This window comes from Myxocyprinus asiaticus, chromosome 1, assembly GCF_019703515.2.
Source record: "Myxocyprinus asiaticus isolate MX2 ecotype Aquarium Trade chromosome 1, UBuf_Myxa_2, whole genome shotgun sequence".
Classification (NCBI taxonomy): domain Eukaryota; kingdom Metazoa; phylum Chordata; class Actinopteri; order Cypriniformes; family Catostomidae; genus Myxocyprinus; species Myxocyprinus asiaticus.
The window spans coordinates 45,648,114-45,661,877 of NC_059344.1; the positions used below are offsets into that span (position 1 = coordinate 45,648,114).

Genomic DNA, 13,764 nt, shown 5'->3' on the forward strand with positions numbered 1-13,764 from the left:
ATCATAACCACCGCCACCAAAGCGCACTCATAATTACAGCATAGTCATTATATAATCCCACAACAAAGAGTTTATTGAATCAGTACTTTTTTGTCAACTGCGGGGACATTGCATGTAAAATTGCATTATTCTGCCTCTCAATCTATCAAACACCATCCCCATTTAAAGCAGCATCGGCCTGAGCGCTACTGTACTGCCGCTGAAGTTCAGCCCCCAGAAAAGTTTCATGTCCTCACCGAAGTGCTACCTTTTCAGAGGACATTCTCCCGCGTCTCTAAGCGAGTGTCTCGACCGATGTCTGGACCCTTTTCCTCATTCTGTGATGAAGAGTGAGGTTGTTAGTAAGGCTACGCGCTGAGGCAATTCCATATCATATTTACAAACTGACAAGCTTCTTCATGCATTTGTTTTAAAAATGCGCTCCTGAGCGACGCGACGCGTTAGATTAGAAGAGTGTTGAGAGAAAAAAAAAAAAAAAAAAAAGCGCTTCCCATCTTGACCGCTCTCTGTTTGTATGTATGTGTGTGCGCGCGATCGTGTGCAACATAACCGGCTTATTTACATTAAATACGCCACAAGGTTACAGTGCAGATGAGCGTCATTTTATCACTCATTACTTCACTCTTACACTGACTGATGCTCGCGCGCTCTCCGCTCATCTCACTGGACTTTTTGCCGAGGATACAAGACTTCAGATAGTTTTCCCAAAAGGTAAGAACGTCTATTTTTGAATGGTATTTGTGTGTGTGTGTGTGTTTTTCCCCCGACAGTGTTGTTTAAAAGGCGACAGGCATCAAAGCCAATTACGGCGCGTCTGAATAACGGGGCTGACAATGTGAGTGAGGTTAGACAGATTTTAATAAGTGTTTACAGGGAAGTCAAGGTCAATAAAATGACATGATGGAGTGAAACCCGCCTTTGAATACCCTCGCATGGGGAAAACAGACGATAAGAGGTTATATTCTGCGCACCGGGGCTGTTTCATCAAGGGTTCGAGCTTTTTAGTCCCATCGAATGCCGCAAGACTCTCTCCGCTCTCTGCGAATGGACGACAATGGTGTGTGTCTTTTGAACGGTACAATGCATTTCACCGTCCAGATAGGGGGAGTCCGAACGGGAAGATGAGAGAAATGTCTTGTGATGCTGGGCGATCGGTATCAATGTACGCGTTTGTATTGCGAATAAACTGAGCGAAGAAAATTAAAGGCGCCTTTTCATCACTCGGGATGCGCGAGGAACAGTTGGGAAAAGGACTGAAGAGAGGACGATCATAACAGGTCCGAAGCGCGCGCGCCTCAGCAGAATAAGAAAATGACCTGCTCGGTTATATGGACATGCTTCGTTATTCAATGAAGACAAATCTTTCACAACGCATCTTGTAGCTACACGCAGGACGTCTGGATACATTTAGAGGTAAGAAGTGGCGAGATCAGGAGTGGGCTCGCGGATGGTTTTCGCTCGATTCGCTTTATAAGTCAGCAGTCAGTTTGGGCGAAATGTGTGTGTGTGTGTGTGTGTATCGTTGCAATCAGACCTTTTTGCTATATGATCGAAAAAGATGCACTATTAATTGTATTAAACTCTGTCGCGTGTTGTCACGGGATAATAAAACAGCTTCATATTGCGAGCATTTGCTGGAAGCCATTGTACACTGGTTATATGAACAAACTCTAAGTGGGGAAAAACACTCCGTTTTATTTAATTTCACTCTCATAAGCTGTACTTTATTAAGGAGGTATACAACACATTGTGCAATATTACTGCAAGCTGGACTAAAGCTTTAAAGTGATGCGCACCAGACTTATTTTTGCGACTGCTGGCCATGCACGGAGCTGTAATAAAGTTTGCTGTTTTCCAATCTCTGCTCAAACTTTCACACTTCAGCCCCGAGGGGGTTACGTTTAGGATTTCAGCAGACGTGAACACAGATCGGTTGGAGAATTAGGATCAAAGTTACCCGGTGCATGCCATGTGTCAAAACTGGTGAGATGGAAGAGCCGGTGAGACCTGCCATTTTGTGCTGTGATCGACCTCTTATGAACAGAAGCCTTATGATGGCATTCAACAACTGAGGGCTAAATGTCATATCAGACTTAAAAACCTTTTTTTTTTTTTTTTTATTTATTTATTTTTTTTAATCTGCAGAAAAATTGAGATTTTACGACTGTTGCGAACATTGTCGCTTGGGGAAATTATGTATTATGGGCTGAATTGTAAAAAAAAAGAAAAGGAAGGAAAGTTTTAGGGGTTGAAGGTTGGTAGAGAAATGCGCGCGGGAGTGCGGGAATTATTCAAGATGAAATGCATATGTAGGCATGATTTTGTGCGATTTTTTACGCGTCATATGCGCGTATCGACGCTCAATAAAATCATTACGCACGCACTGTTTTGCGCATATTTTGTAAGTTCACAAATCTCCCGAATTATAACATTTGAAACATTCCCAGGGTCAGAATTATGATAAGACACATTGCATGACCTCGGTGCTGTGTATACCAATCTATTGCGCACACTTCAGGTGCTTCTGCAGTCCGAGATAAAGTGTCTTTATAAATCTAATAAAATGAACTAGTTGTCCAGTGCCTTCAGATACAGGTGCAGATTTCTCTTGACACCTTATGAGGAGACCCAAAACTTTTACTGAAGTGAGAGTATATGACACACACACACACACACACACACACACACACACACAGACACACACACACACACACACACACACACACACACACGTTCAACTTTGACCTTATTTTTTGTTTATTTGCATCTTCCACAATGTTGAAATGAGATTACTGTTTTTTCTTTTTTTTTTTTTTTTTTTTTCTCAGATTCATTGTTCATTGAAAGAGACAAATAGCAGGCGATACAGATGTACCATCATTGTTTAACGGATATTATGTCTGTAATAGTGTCTGGGCGTAGACATTTTTGTCAGCTCTTTTCATTTTAATCTGATTTCAAATGACATTGTGATGTTGGCAAGTCGCACATTCTTTTCAGAATAAGCCTGGACATTTGAAAGGCCAACATTAACATGACCACAGATATGCTCTTTATACTCCTTTATACTAAATTAAATTAAAATCAATCAATCAATCAATAAAAAAAGTATGTTAGATTAATGTGGACAGCGAAAAGGGAAGAGAAAATAGTCATGCGTACAGAATCATGTGTTTATAATTCAGAAGCCATTGGAATTTAGGTTATTAAGTGAAATATTTGATTCATTTAACTGCAAGCATTATTTTATTTTTAGAAAAAAATATAACATTAACTATTTTTTTCAGTCTAAACTATTATTTTTGGCTGTTGTTGTGATGCAGATTAATGAACCTTATTTTAATTTTTTTTTTTACTAATTAACATAACTAATACAAATAGCCGGGGCACAAACTTTTTTTAAAATTTTGCCATCACAAGGACATATTCTACAGAAAATGTATATCTTTGAGACATATATGTATATCTTTTTATTTATTTTTTGGGAAGGAAAAATATCAAACTCGTTTAAATGCAGCGAGAGAGAGGGTGTTATGAAGACTCTTGTGAATACACTCTGCCAATGCAATAGCAGTTCGATGGGGCTAAACAGACCAAGCCAATCCTATCAAAATGTCTCCTCCCTGGTGTGTACGCTCTCATTTACATATGCGTCTTGCACTCATTTGGCAAGGAAAGTGTGTGTTGTGCGGCACAACTTGGCAGCATTCGAGAGCATTAGTGTGTCCCCAGGTCTGCGTGCTTGCCGCCGCCGTCACCGTTAACCCTGGTGTGTGGAGGTGCACTTCCCCAGCCCTCGCTATATGGCTAAGGGCTGGACAGTGCCAGTGGGTAGGAGAGACCACTTCACAGCCCCCACCCCCTCTCTCTCTCTCTCTCTCTCTCTCTCTCTCTCTCTCTCTCTCTCTCTCTCTCTAACCCTCTCTGTCTCCAGGCCTGTCAGTCTCCAGCTTAGCTGCCTGGATCTGTGCTTGAGCCTTGGAGACTTGATCAAACAGCCATTCCACACTTAAATGCCTCTCCGCTCTTTTTAATTGGAGGAAATTGTCTTCCAGATGCCCGGGCCCTAGCCAGGCAACTCTAGGGGGACGGTGTGGCAGGCAAGGCCGCAGTGTTTAGGTTTTAATTGATATGTGCTGTGGAGACACCAACACCACACCCCCATCCCGTTATCGCCCACATTCCCTTCTTCTCCAGCTCTGAAGACTAGGGTCTTTCCCTTCGTGGCTGTAGAGTGTCGCATTTATTTGTTTGGGGTTTTGTACTTTGATGCTCTTGGGTTAACAAAGTAGCTTTAGGCAGTGTTCAAGCTTGTTAGAGAACTTGATGAAGAAGGTTATGCTAACTTCAGGGAAAAGATACCAAATATATCTTTGGAAATGACAGTTAAAATCCAAATGAAAAAAAAAATAAAATTTTTGTTTTTGAAGTAGAACAAAATTTACTGAAACTAGATTTTGAAAGAATGTGATTCCATTTTTTGTTGATATGAATGGCATTGTTCTTCAAACTTATGTTCCTAATGGTTGTGTACAGTTCTGGGTGTGGTCCTATGGACTGCTATATAACTCTCTGAAAGTACATTTAGAAAAAGAGTGCCTCACATTACTCCTATGCCTGTCCTCTCCAATTGATTAAGCACATAATTCCCTGTCATTCATTATCGGGTGTGTACAGCCGAAGACACAGTTCAGCATGCCACTTTACATAATATAAATGGGAATGTTCCGTTAATGACAGATGTCAACTTTTTGTATTTAACAAATAATTATAGTGGAATAAGGACATTTCGTTATGCACATGTCACTTAGAAATGAGTGATGATTTCTAAGGCTTTTCGTAGTTGTTCGAAAGAGAGGGAGGGAGAGAGAAGAGAGGGGGTAGAGGAGTGGAAGTTTTTAAGCGGGCTAATCACAGACGTCAGTCAGTTTGTGATCTAAGAATAAAGAGTGCCCTGACAGATGAGGTGGTGACGGATGATCTTGTCTCCACTGCCTCATGCCAGGGTGCCACCAGAAGGAGCGTCTGTCTGTCTACAGAAAGAGAAAGAAGAGAGCGATGAGGGTCTTTGGTAGTACGGCTTGCTCTACTCCATCCTTAGGATCCATGAGGAAAATCTACAGTATAGATAGACTAATGGTGCTTCAAGAAATATTGAGCAATGGGAGACAAGCATACGTTACAGTTAAAGTTAGCCCGTGCGCAAATGACAGAGCTGAACAGATGTGTGTAGACGGGTTGTATCCTACAATTTTTTTTTTCTCTCCTTCTCATAATTCTCTCCTCTGGGACAGGGAATGGGTCCCCCCCCCCAATTGCTCTCGTTTTTTTTTCATTCTCTCCCTCTCTGCTGAGCTCAGAAAGAGAGATGGAATATAGAAATGCTGTGGGATATGTGGTCGTTGGAAAGTGTTGAATCGGGGCAGGTTTATATAGCCTTGGGAAACTCAGTCAGCCTTCGGCTATGGCCTTATTCTTTTTTCAGAGAGGGACACCCAGTCACCCGCACACCCAACCACACCCCACTCCATCTGTCCTTTTTCCCTTTTTCCTCTCAAGACTGGCATCTCAACTTAGTTGAGTGCATTTATAATCTTTCAGCAGTAACCTTAATTATTTTGACTTTTAATTAATAAGAAAAAAAACAACAACAACTAATTCCTATGTGCTGTACGACACCATCTGACACGATGGCTTGTTTTTGAGTTGTGAGAAGCACAAAATGATAACTATGCCATCTCTGCAGACAGGGGCTTTACACAAACAAGCAACTTCCTGTCAATCACTGGCTGTAAGCACATGCTATTATGCTGTTTCGCATTCTAATCTGAGCTGTTAAAATAGTGGTAAATATTTGCAGTGGTGCACAGGCCCCAAAAATAGTTGCCAGATTGCTCTGATAGCTGGGTGGTCTGCGCGTATTGCAGGGCATCTCCGTTACAAGATGTCCCTAGATAATTGGGGGAGTTTAACAGCGCCTATCCTTGAACTGTTTCCAGGTCGTGACCCTGACGGGTGTGCCCCCGAGCGTGGGGGACAGCAGTCCCCTAGAGGGCGGCCTGGTTAAAATGGACGGTACTGAGAAGTAAAGAGGGACTCTGCACCTTTAATTATGATCAAGAGGTTTTCTCCAAAGGACGGAGGCGTAGCAGTTATGTTGCCTCGTAAATCTGCCTCAGATGCAGTATATTGTGTTGAACTATTACGGTACACTATTATACTGCATATTCAACTGGCTCTTCAGGACCTGATTTGCATAATTGGATCTTTAATGAAACTTGCCTTGTGGAACAAAAAAGGGGGGAAAAATGAGGAGAGAGATGAAAAAAATACATTATAGTATTATAGGCAAAGCCCAGCGAGTATTTGTAGTGGGAAGTTTCACTTGTGTAAAAAAATTTAATAAATAAATAATAAAAAGCGAGAACAAGTGAGATTATGCACACCCCGTCTTTTACCAGTATATATATATATACACACACACACATCAACAGCGGGGCTACAAATAGGATGAGAAGTACCTCTGAAAGCTGTACATACTCAGCCAGGTCTCGGGGGTTATTACTACAATAGCTGGATTTCTTTAGCCTGAGGCATTTTAGCTTCTCTGTCTGCGCTCATTCCCTCCTCTTGTTACTCAGGGAAGATGGGTCCTTTGTTGGGGAGCCCATGCCGCTCACATGTCGGAATTCCTCTGCTGCAAATATTTTGACAATTTCTAATCACCAGCAGTCAGATTTGCGCTGACTGGATTTCTCTTTTTTCCCTTCTCCCTCCTCCACTAGGGGTGCTCATATCAAATGTGAAACGAGGGGTTTCTCTTCACTACAATTGTTCTGTATTTCCACAAGAGTGTGTATGCATTTTAATACCATGTTAGTATTTACCAAAGGCACAAATAATGCTTTTGTGTATTTGCGTTTTGTATCTTTGTGCCTAATCGCCGCTGTGATTTTGCATGAGTATATTTATGTGTTTCTTTTAGAGCAGACACGTTATAATCCATAACATCTGCTTTCATCCCCTCTCTTATTTGGGACTTTGAATTGTTTTTATTGGTTAATTAAAATGCATGTGCCTTGTCTGCCTGTTCTTGAGCAGTTGAAGGTTAAAATGCTGATAGTGACCCTTTCCAACAGACGTGACAGTCATGGTTAATGAAATGTTATTTGTCCTATCTTTGAAGGACCTGGAATTTAAAAAGTGAAGGAAAGAAAATAGAAACCGAGAGCAAAAGAAATATGAAACAGAGTGAGAGAAAAAAAGGAAAAGAGGCGAGGTATTTAGCTGCACTGTAGCAGGAGTGGTTTGTATCTGGGGGGAAGAGTGTTGTTAATCAGGGAGAGAGGTTAAAAATGGATATTAGCTAAACAATGATGATTTATCACTGGAGGAGAGGGCCGAAAACACAGAGGTGACTCCACACCAGAGGCCTGAAAGTAGATCATACGTATGGCTGCGTGGTTCACAGGTGGCTATTAGCGCAATGTTGGAGAGGGGTGGCAAAGGGAGACAGAAAAAAGAGGGGGTGGGAGGGAGAGAGGGTGCGGGAAAAAAGAAGTGCCACAGCTAGTGGCGAGATGCCATTTACCCTGTATGTGCAAACGCCTCTTTCACTCACTCTCTTTTTCCCTCTCCCTCTCTCTTTTTTTCTCCTCTCTATCTCTCCACGCTCTTCACTTGGGAACTTTCAGCTGGCAGTGTGCCCCGGTCCCTGGTATCTTACAGGTAGGCTCATGTTATTTTTAATTCCCCCAATTTCCCCTGAATATGACTCTTTTATGTTTTACACACACACACACACACACACACACACACACACACACACACACACACACGCAAACACACAACAGTGTATGCATACATACACACACTTATACTGTCAAACTAACACACGGTCAGAGTGCTTGTGCTGTTGATTCTCCCGGTAATGATGTCATTGCGATAGTGGAGGAGAGCAAATGTCTCCTGATTCCTCCATTTAACGGCTGGCTGAATTGGCTGATAATGATAGCATTGGCGTCTCCAGCCTTACAGACAGATCAGACCCTGTGAATTAGCAGCTCCTAACCAGAGAGAGGGAGAGAGAGAGAGAGAGAGAGAGAGATGGCATACGGAGGGGAAAGAGGGAGCACTGGCACAGGGAAAGAGAAAGATAGAGATGTTGAAAAAGAGAGAGGGTGATGTACTTAACATATCTGTGCTTTGCTCTTGAACAGGCTGCGAGAGATCTGTGTGTGTCAGTGCTGATAACTGTCGCTTGATATCAGTCAGGGACATGACCGCCTGTTTGCAAAGCTCTTTAATGCCTTTGCACGTCTGTCCAACTACTTGGACTGAATCTTGGTCATATCAGGGCCATATCTTCTTATATCTGACTTTAAGATTAGACTAGAATAGAATAGAATTGAATGACAAGAAGCACCATTAATGAATACCCATTAAAATACTCTAAACCATTTGAAATAAACATTTTTAAATAAGCAATTTATAACTGCAAAGACACTGAGCATCATTATGAAGGTCATTTTCTTAGTGATTTATATGAGATTTTACAGGCTGAAGTATTTCTAAATATAAGTCTTGTACTCAAATGGCTCTTTGCAAATATTGAGCAAATTCAAACACCATGCAACCTAGAACTTTTAAAACATGATTTTTTTCCCTCTTTGGAAAGCTTTAAAGAAATAATTCACAAATAAATTAAAATTAGCTGATAATTTACTCACCCTCAGGCCATCCAAGATGTATATGAGTTTCTTTCTTCATCAAAGTATATAAGTATTGTTTTGTTTCTCAAAATAATCAATCGTTTGGGTTCAGAAGAAATTTAGTTGTTGACTGGAGTCGTGTGGATTATTTTGATGCACCCTAAATATGCATTTTGGACCATCGAAAAAATGGAGTACATTCACTTGTGTTGTTTAAAGGAGGAGGCCTGAAATGAAATCCTAAAAGTCTTAAATTCTGTTTTGATGAAGAATGAAACTCAGATACATCATGGATGGCCTGAGGGTGAGTAAATTATAAGCAAATTTTTATTTTTGGGTGAACTATTCTTTTAATAGTGTTTAACTGTTTTTCTGGCAATCTTAAAGTAAATAAATAGGTCCAAATGCTAATGAGCGGTCCAAGCTTTGCACACATGCCCCTCTGTGATTGTCTACCCCCACACCTCTCTATCCACACCAGCACTGCCACATCTTCAGACCTTCAGTGTCATATGAGTATAAGCAGACCTGTTTTTTGTTTTTGTTTTTTTAGAACAAATATTAAAGGAATATTCTGAGTTCAGCACAAGTTAATCTCAATTGACAGCATTTGTGGCATAATGTTGATTACCACAAAAATTTATTTCGACTTGTCCCTTCTTTTCTTTAAAAAAAGCAAAAATAGAGGTTACAGTGAGGTACTTACAATGCAAGTGAATTGGGCCAATTTTTGGAGGGTTTAAAGGCATAAATGTGAAGCTTATAATTTTATAAAAGCACTTACATTAATTCTTCTTTTCAAACGCATGTATTATTTGAGCTGTACATTTTTTAAATTGTCATTTTTACAGTCATTTTAGAGTTTTAGGGTTTGTTGACATTACATCGTCATGACAACGAAGTTGTAAAATTGGCTGTCACTTTAGACAGAAAAGGTTAGTAAGTGATTTTATCACACTAAAATCATGTTTACATGCATATTGTTTATGTCTTGTGACTATACTTTTGAAACAGTGAGTATTTTAACATTTTAAAAATTGGCCCCCATTAATTCCATTGTAAGTGCCTCACTGTAACCCCTATCTTTGTTTGTTTGTTTGTTTTTTTTGTTTTTTTTTTTCGTCAAAATTAATTTAGATAGTAATCAATATTATGCCACAAATGCTGTTGATTGAGCTTAAATTGTATTTAACCCGGAATATTCCTTTTAAGTATATAAGTATGTGTGTATCTGTTCATTTCTGTCTCAGTGGGCAAGTCCACATGCTGAAGAGAACTGGGCCAAGATCATTTCAGCAGGTCAAGAGAAAAGTTAAAGGAGACAATTTAGACAGTGCATAGAACACTTTTTTCTTAGTCTAATTGATCATTTGTTCACATTTGTAGTTCACTTGAAAACGGCTGTACTTTCACCACAGTTTTTTTTTTCTTCTCCATAATTAAACTGTGCATTTTTAAAAATGTTTTTTATATAATTATCGAAATGTGAAATTATACTTATACACAGTTTCATGCTTTTATTATGTTTTTATGAACTCTGTATACAATGTAATTTCTGTGGTTGGATCTTGGACTAAAATTATTTAGTATTAATTGCATTGTCTACTGTAGGAAATTTATATCTCCTCAATACACACACACACACACACACACACATATGTATTATATTATATATTGCTTTGTTTGTAGTAGGGTGTAACGGTATGACATTTTCACTGTATGATAACCGTCACAAAATTACAACGGTATCACGGTATTGAGGTGCATTGATAATATTATTAGCAGTTTAATATTTGGTTATGAAATATGTCTGATAAACACACAGAGAAATATTTCAGTTATAACCAATTCTTGAAATTTATTTAGGATTTATTCAACTTTAATCCTTTAACTTTTGATCTTGAACATCAGGGCACTCTCTTAATCCAACAAGATAAAAAAAAAAGAAAAGAAAACAATCAGGTAAAACAATAAAAACAAATGTTTTTTGCAACATGTACAGTAGTCAGATGATTAGAACTAAAAAAACAAACAAACAAACAAAAAAAAATAATTGTTATTTTATGATTTATGAAAATGAATAGTAATAATTTGTAATGATTATTACTCAGATTAACACTTCAGATACGCAATTGTATGCATTCAGTAATTTGTTGCGTTTGTAGATTTAGTTTAATTCTAAACGATACCTACTGAATATATATGATTAATTTGCAGTTTATTTATTGGTATCTTGTCCAGTACTGTCTATTTTCTACCACAGTTTCACTGTCAATTTCCCACATGCATATTGTCAATGTCAGTTTCCTGCACACCAAAAACCATGCACTTTGTAAATTTTGTACTATGTTTTACAAATAAAATATATTATTATTAGTATAAAACACATTGTTGGCCTACTGTTGTGCTGTAAAAGCTGAACGAGTGCTTAAATCCGTTAGCTGCATTTTTAACTGTGACAGAAAGCATAAACATAACTTTAGCCTACCTAGTCATTACAAATGGTGTAAAACTACACTGAATCTGGTGTTTTTATGAAACAGGGGGCTATAATTTATTATACTGTATACTGTATTTCCACTTACATTCATCTCCGCAAATTCCGTGGGATGGTGCTCACGGAGAAGGTGTTTAAGGTTTGAAGGGTTTCCCGCCCGAACCGATACTTTTTTGCAACAAACTTTACAGTGTGGGTAACCATCAGCATTGATGGTGCCTCGTGGGTCTTTAACATACCCAAAGTAATCCCAGACAGCGGACTTCAACCGCTTTGGTGGCGGAAATAAAGGTTCAGGCTCGGACATGTCTGTATGATGTGCTCGTGCTGCACTTCTGATGTGCTCGTGATGCGCTGTGCTCGCGACACCTGCATGTCACCTTTAAAATTGAGTGACAGTCAAATGCAACTTGTGGAAGGTGCAATTTAAAGATTTATTTTATCTCTGCAAGTTTATATGATGCTGTGTAAATGTTGCCAATTCTGACTTTAATTAAACTGATTTGGGTTTTAGAAAAGTTCTGAAAAAATCTGTCTTTATATTCATGCAATACCGTCAATGAGAAGATTTCAACGATATGATAACCATCTGTTTTAAAACTGAGGTATATTGTAGTGATGGGAAGATCGGATCATTTTACTGACTTGAATCTTTGAGTCTCATTCAGCAAAATGAACAGATCTTTATTCAGTTCATTTCGTTCATTTCATTTAAGCAGAATTAAATTAAAATGTTACATTTTCAATAGCCAAATCCCCCCCAACACGTCTACTTACGCAAACTTTGATTATAGTCCCAGTAAGGAAAAACTGATAATGCAGCCAAGGACAAATTATGAGAAACAGAAAGATTAGTTCACCTCTGGAATCTTCTTGTCCGAGTTGTTCGTTCTTTTGTCACTGCATAGCATATACGGCTGTCATGTGACAAAAGAACAAACGACTCGAGAGGTGAACTAATCATTTCTGTTTCCTGTACAGCGCCTATGCGGTTTTCACGCAACAAACGAACGGAGGTTGCGCAATGCACATGCGCGGCCAACACAAAATTAATGAATCACTCTCTGAGACTACTCGTTCTTCTGAGTCACATAAAAGATTATTTCAAAATGAACGACTCGTTCATGAACGACCCATCACTAGTATATTGTGAAACCTTGAAACCGTAGCATCCCTAGTTTGTAGAGCGTTGTCAGTCTTTTGAGGAGCGCTTTAAGCAACTCTTGCTGAAGGTGAGAGTTAAATAGTATTTACTGTTGGGAATTTGTCTTTATTTATCTGCATTAATACAGAGGTGAATTTTAAAGGGACTCTCAGAGAGAATTCCCCCGATGCTCAGCTTACTTTACCCATCTTTTAAGTCTTAAGATGTGTTCCCCCCCCCCTGCTTACGCTTACCCATAACACATCTCCCACAATCTCCGCCGATTTTCACAAACCAGCTTTTTTTCCCTCTCCCCCTTTCTTGTCTGTTACTGTTTTTGTTCTCTCGCCCGCTTTCTTTTTTCCAGTCTTGATCACAAAGTGTTGTGGTCTGTCTCTTAAGTTGCCTGTTTCATCTCTTTTGTTATGGCGTCCTTGCCAATCGTTGTAATTGGGAGAAAGCGAAGTTAAGTGAGTGAAGGAGAGAGTGTGGGGTAACTTGCCTTATTACTCTTCCCCCCTGTTTTTGTAAATAAGGCTGTCGGTATAGATCAGCCTGCGGTAATGTGGACAATACAATCCACTCCAAACCCACACGACTGGAGGCGTGCTCAGAGAGGACAACTTAGAGTTCAGTTACACTTCTGGAAGTTGTTTTGTGTTAAAGGGATAGTTCACCCAAAAAATTAAAATGCTCTCATCATTTACTCACCCTCATGCCATCACAGATATGTATGACTTTCTTTCTTCTGTAGAACACAAATTATGATTTTAGAAGAATATCTCAGATCTGTAGGTCCATACAATGCAAGTGAATGGGTGCCAAAATTTTGACGCTCCAAAAAGCACATAAAGGCATCATAAAAGTAATCCATACGACTCCAGTGTTTTTATCCATATCTTCAGAAGTGATATGATAGATGTGGGTGTGAAACAGATCAATATTTAAGTCCTTTTTTTTTTTTTTTAATTATTCTCCCTGCCCAGCAGCGGGGCGATATGCATGAAGAATGTGAATCACCAAAAACACAAGAAGAACAATGTGAAAGTGAACTGTTTCTCACCCACACCTAGCACTTTTGAAGACATTGTTTTAACCACTGGAGCCTTATGGATTGCTTATATGTTGACTTATGGAATTTGTGGAGTTTAAAAATGTTGGCACCCATTCACTTGCATTGTATGGACCAAAAGAGCTGAGGAATTCTTCTAAATATCTCCATTTGAGTTCAGCAGATGAAAGAAAGTGATGGCATAAGGGTGAGTAAATGATGAGAGAATTTTCATTTTTGGGTTAACAGCCAGCATGCTTATTTTCTTCCCAAGGTCAAGTGAACTCATATAAGAGTTACCATTTACGCTGGCATCTCCTGTGTATGTTATTAGACAAATGGGAAAATACGTTTTTGAAGT

At 39.3% G+C, this 13,764-nt stretch overlaps 1 protein-coding gene across 4 annotated transcripts in view; it reads left to right on the forward strand.

The window, feature by feature from the left end:
- Positions 1-569: 569 nt before the first annotated feature.
- The window catches only part of LOC127446064 (zinc finger protein 536-like), a 215,967-nt gene continuing 202,772 nt past the window's right edge, over positions 570-13,764 (forward strand). For 3 of the 4 annotated variants that reach the window (XM_051706705.1, XM_051706699.1, XM_051706722.1), the window contains exons 1-2: positions 570-711; positions 7,695-7,728. The gene's annotated coding sequence lies outside the window, so the exon portion shown is untranslated. The remainder of the gene's footprint in view (positions 712-7,694; positions 7,729-13,764) is intronic. The other variant, XM_051706715.1, reaches the window with a different exon arrangement.